The 5,545-nt window shown below is 49.0% G+C and overlaps 2 non-coding genes across 2 annotated transcripts in view; both read left to right on the forward strand.

Moving 5' to 3' along the window:
- The first annotated feature begins 4,677 nt into the window (after positions 1-4,677).
- LOC125773625 (5.8S ribosomal RNA) lies at positions 4,678-4,835 on the forward strand. Its single transcript, XR_007420259.1, has one exon. It is a non-coding gene; the product is annotated as a 5.8S ribosomal RNA (ribosomal RNA).
- A 709-nt stretch (positions 4,836-5,544) lies between these two features.
- LOC125773631 (large subunit ribosomal RNA) overlaps position 5,545 on the forward strand; it is a 4,179-nt gene continuing 4,178 nt past the window's right edge. The window contains exon 1 of the ribosomal RNA XR_007420264.1: position 5,545. This exon is cut by the window's right edge and continues 4,178 nt beyond it. This is a non-coding gene — a ribosomal RNA (large subunit ribosomal RNA).

Raw genomic sequence — 5,545 nt, forward strand, 5'->3', positions numbered from 1 at the left:
ATATTGGTGATCTGTAGGTTGCGCATACACCATGCCCGGTGTAAAGTGCCGTGGTCCCCCAGGGGGCTGCATCAAAACGTTCGCCATGCGAACTACCCAATGGAACGAACTCGATGTATTGAAAGAGATGAACAATTAATAGCGAGAATAGGGGCCCGGAAGCAATTCCGCGGCCCTACGGTCGATTCAAGAGTTGAAACGTTGTACAATCGTGGATAGCACCTAGTGCTAATATGGTGAGAGATAATGTGTGAGGAAATTTAGTTTCCTAAAGTTTAGTTAGTGGTTTCCGTTGTGCCCTAACAAACTTAAAGTTGGTGGTGACCGTTACACCCCAACAAATTGGTGCCTTACCCAACACCAAAGAGCCATTCCATATGGTTCTAGAGAGAGAGAGTTGTGTGGAAATTTATTTCCCACTAAGCGAGTGTGTGTCTGTAGTGGAACGAATTCTGGTTGATCCTACCAGTAATATACGCTTGTCTCAAAGGTTAAGCCATGCATGTCTAAGTACAAACATAAATGAATGTGAAACCGCATAAGGCTCAGTATAACAGCTATAATTCACAAGATCATCCTACCACTAGTTACTTGGATAACTGTGGAAAATCCAGAGCTAATACATGCAACATGCCGGGACTGTTGCCCTCGCGGGTAGCTGAACTGGTGCACTTATTAGTTAAACCAATCGCCTCCGGGCGGCTTGAGTTGAAGTCTGGATAAGGACGCAGATCGTATGGTCGCTTGTCGACTGACGACAGATCTTTCAAATGTCTGCCCTATCAACTATTGATGGTAGTGTAGAGGACTACCATGGTTGCGACGGGTAACGGGGAATCAGGGTTCGATTCCGGAGAGGGAGCCTGAGAAATGGCTACCACATCCAAGGAAGGCAGCAGGCGCGTAAATTACCCAATCCCAGTACGGGGAGGTAGTGACGAGAAATAACAATATGGACCTCTCTAACGATGGTCCATAATTGGAATGAGTTGAGTATAAATCCTTCAACAAGGATCAAGTGGAGGGCAAGTCTGGTGCCAGCAGCCGCGGTAATTCCAGCTCCACTAGCGTATATTAAAGTTGTTGCGGTTAAAACGTTCGAAGTTGATTGCCCGTCCAGACACGTGACCGCCACGGGCGCCCGGTTACACGCCGGGGCCGTTCGTGCGCGCGCTCACGGCTGCGACTCACAATGGTGTACTTGGGCGTTACTCTGTGAACGAGTACCGTGCTACCGGTTAACTCCGGCACGGGCTCCTCATGGTGCTCAAGATACTCACATTTACCTTGAACAAATTAGAGTGCTCAAAGCAGGCTAAGACAAAGCGTCCGGCCCCCCCGTGGGGTTGGCGTTGGCCGAGAATAATCTTGCATGGAATAATGGAATATGACCTCGGTTTATACGATTTCGTTGGTTTGTCAGAAACCTAGAGGTAATGATTAACAGAAGTAGTTGGGGGCATTGGTATTACGGCGCGAGAGGTGAAATTCGTAGACCGTCGTAGGACCAACTGAAGCGAAAGCGTTTGCCATGGATGCTTTCTTTAATCAAGAACGAAAGTTAGAGGATCGAAGGCGATTAGATACCGCCCTAGTTCTAACCGTAAACGATGCCAATTAGCAATTGGGAGACGCTACCCCTATTCGGTGCTCTCAGTCGCTTCCGGGAAACCAAAATCGGGTTCCGGGGGAAGTATGGTTGCAAAGTTGAAACTTAAAGGAATTGACGGAAGGGCACCACAAGAAGTGGAGCTTGCGGCTTAATTTGACTCAACACGGGAAAATTTACCAGGTCCAAACTTATCGAGGTAAGACAGATTGATAGCTCTTTCTCAAATTTAAGGGTAGTGGTGCATGGCCGTTCTTAGTTCGTGGAATGATTTGTCTGGTTAATTCCGATAACGAACGTGACTCAAACATGCTAACTAGAACGCTGTCAGCAGTGCGCCTCCGGGCGCACCTGACGTTACAGCCGGGCGGCGCCTTCACGGGCGGTCGTCGGCTACGTTTGCCCTGCTTAGCGGGACAACTTGTGTTTAGCAAGCTGAGAATGAGCGATAACAGGTCCGTGATGCCCTTAGATGTTCTGGGCTGCACGCGTGCTACAATGTGGGTCGCAGCGTGTTCTCGCCAATAGGCGCCCCCATTCCGAGAGGAACGGGAAATCACTAAAATGCCCATCTAGTCGGGATTGGGGACTGCAACGGTCCCCATGAACCTGGAATTTCTAGTAAGCACTAGTCATTAGCTAGTGCTGATTACGTCCCTGCCCTTTGTACACACCGCCCGTCGCTACTACCGATGGATTATTTAGTGAGGTTTCTGGAGGCTTACCTTCCGCGGTTCCTTCGTGAGCTGCAGCTGGCATGGCTGAAGTTGACCGAACTTGATGATTTAGAGGAAGTAAAAGTCGTAACAAGGTTTCCGTAGGTGAACCTGCGGAAGGATCATTACTGATGATCGTCCGCGAGTGACCAACCATGGGCTGCCTTCGGTGTAGCTCGGTCGCTCGCTTGCTATGTGTCAGAATTTGTTGAAAGCCAACTCGTTCGTTGTACACTTTGATGGGTGACCATCACTGTGTCCCCGTGCCGAGCTAGATCTCCCCTAGCCGTAAGGCACTTGAACGCCCCTTCGACGACGAGTTGCATGTGTGTGGTATGTGTCAGAATCTGGTGAAGCTTTCTGCATGTGATGTGCCTTGTGTGGATCCGTGGCCATTGCATTGTGTCTGGTGCTTAGATACCCAGACACTTAGAACGCTTGCGCGGAAAGCAAACTCGATCGTTGTACACTTTGATGGGTGACCATCACTGTGTCTCCGTGCCGTGCTAGATCCCCCCTAGCCGTAAGGCACTTTGAACGCCCCTTCGACGACGAGTTACAAGAGTGTGGTATGTGTCAGAATCTGGTGAAGCTTTCTGCATGTGATGTGCCTTGTGTGGATCCGTGGCCATTGCATTGTGTCTGGTGTGTAGGTACCCAGACACTTAGAACGCTTGCGCGGAAAGCAAACTCGATCGTTGTACACTTTGATGGGCAACCATCACTGTGTCTCCGTGCCGTGCTAGATCTCCCCTAGCCGTAAGGCACTTTGAACGCCCCTTCGACGACGAGTTACAAGAGTGTGGTATGTGTCATAATCTGGTGAAGCTTTCTGCATGTGATGTGCCTTGTGTGGATCCGTGGCCATTGCATTGTGTCTGGTGTGTAGGTACCCAGACACTTAAGCAAACTCGATCGTTGTACACTTTGATGGGCGAGCATCACTGTGTATCCGTGCCGTGTAAGAGCTCCCCTGGCCATCAGGCACTTGAAAGGTCCTTCGACGACGAGTTACAATAGTGGTGTGTTAGATACGTCAGATTACGGTGTCTACTAGTGTGCAATACGTATCCGGCTACGGCACGGAACGAACGGGAACTGTGGTGCAGACAAACAAGAGTTAAGCCTATTAGTCATTAACTCTAAGGACGGGGCCATGGGGCGGTACACAAAGGATACGGATGAGCGAGTATGCAGGCCCAATACTCAATAGCTCGATCCGATCCAAGCACATGAGTTGACTGCGGCGCCAGGTTAACCAATGTGCTAGATTCTATTTGGCCAGTAGAATCTTGTGTCTTATGCGATTTGATACCAAGACACCAGAACGAAAGTTAGTTGAAGAGTTATTAAACTCTTATGAAGTATGGTTGTGCAATCACAACTTATGACTTTAACCTATAAAGTGGATATGGACTTGCAATTATAACATGGAATCTCTACACACCCCATGAGCTCGATCCAATCCACGCACACGAGTTGCCTGAGTAGCGACAGGTATACCGATGTGCAATACGTATCCGGCCACGGCACGGAACGAACGGGAACTGTGGTGCAGACATACAAAGAGTTAAGCCTACTAGTCATTAACTCTAAGGACGGGGCCATGGGGCGGTACGCAAAGGATACGGATGAGCGAGTATGCAGGCCCAATACTCAATAGCTCGATCCGATCCAAGCACATGAGTTGACTGCGGCGCCAGGTTAACCAATGTGCTAGATTCTATTTGGCCAGTAGAATCTTGTGTCTTACGCGATTTGATACCAAGACACCAGAACGAAAGTTAGTTGAAGAGTTATTAAACTCTTATGAAGTATGGTTGTGCAATCACAACTTATGACTTTAACCTATAAAGTGGATATGGACTTGCAATTATAACATGGAATCTCTACACACCCCATGAGCTCGATCCAATCCACGCACACGAGTTGCCTGAGTAGCGACAGGTATACCGATGTGCAATACGTATCCGGCCACGGCACGGAACGAACGGGAACTGTGGTGCAGACATACAAAGAGTTAAGCCTACTAGTCATTAACTCTAAGGACGGGGCCATGGGGCGGTACGCAAAGGATACGGATGAGCGAGTATGCAGGCCCAATACTCAATAGCTCGATCCGATCCAAGCACATGAGTTGACTGCGGCGCCAGGTTAACCGATGTGCTAAGAGAGTTGTTCCTGGGCCTTCAAAGTGACTTCAAAACTATCTTAGCGAATGGTGGCCATGGGCGTAGACATGAGCCACAAGTCACAAGGCCTGGGACTATTGGGTAATAAAGACAACTTAGTCAGAAAGTTAGTCTTTGGACGTACCACCGGGATTGTGTTACATTGGGAACCTTACTATAAAACCCTAGGCAGGGGATCACTCGGCTCATGGATCGATGAAGACCGCAGCTAAATGCGCGTCACAATGTGAACTGCAGGACACATGAACACCGATAAGTTGAACGCATATTGCGCGTCGGACGATTAAACCCGGCCGATGCACACATTCTTGAGTGCCTATCAATTCCTTGATATACAACAAACCAAACTTCAGGGTGGAGCGTGCCACAATAGAACACTATGGCGAGCAGCCCGTCTAGTGTCGTGGGGGAAACACGCTTCCACACTGTGCATAATGGCGTGCTCGGGACCTTTGTTGGGACCGCAGGGCGCTGAAAGTAAAGGGGTGAACCGCATAAATCGCACGCACGTAAACGCGCACACACACAAATAGAGTGAGACGTATCGTAGGATACCGCTAAGAGTACGTTGTGAAACATGGGGAAATTCAATCGAAAACCTCTTTGATGTCCAAGATTTCGTTGACCGTATCCGTCGTAATACTGGATCAACGTGCTTGGGGGAAAACGTCAAAGGGTTTTATAATAGTGGTGCATGATTAACCCATCGATGCCCGAGGGGAACATGTTGTCCAATACAATAGTGGTGCAGTTGGCTCGACATGCTCGGGGGGAGACATCGTGGGTCCAAGTCGACCAAGTCGACCGGGAGTTGTTGTTGAGAGATCGAATCAAAACGATGCCGAGCGGAACTCGTTGTCCTTATTGGAGTGATATTCGGACAACGTGCTCGGGGGGGCCATCGTTGATTCAAAAATGACCGTAAATTGCCCAATCCGTGTGTGTGTGTGTGTGAAGTGTTGTTGCGTATATATCGGTTCGCTATGCCCCGGGTTCGAAACGAATGGAATGTGACTGATTTTGTTGTA

This window comes from Anopheles funestus (assembly GCF_943734845.2).
Source record: "Anopheles funestus chromosome X unlocalized genomic scaffold, idAnoFuneDA-416_04 X_unloc_43, whole genome shotgun sequence".
NCBI classification, from domain to species: domain Eukaryota; kingdom Metazoa; phylum Arthropoda; class Insecta; order Diptera; family Culicidae; genus Anopheles; species Anopheles funestus.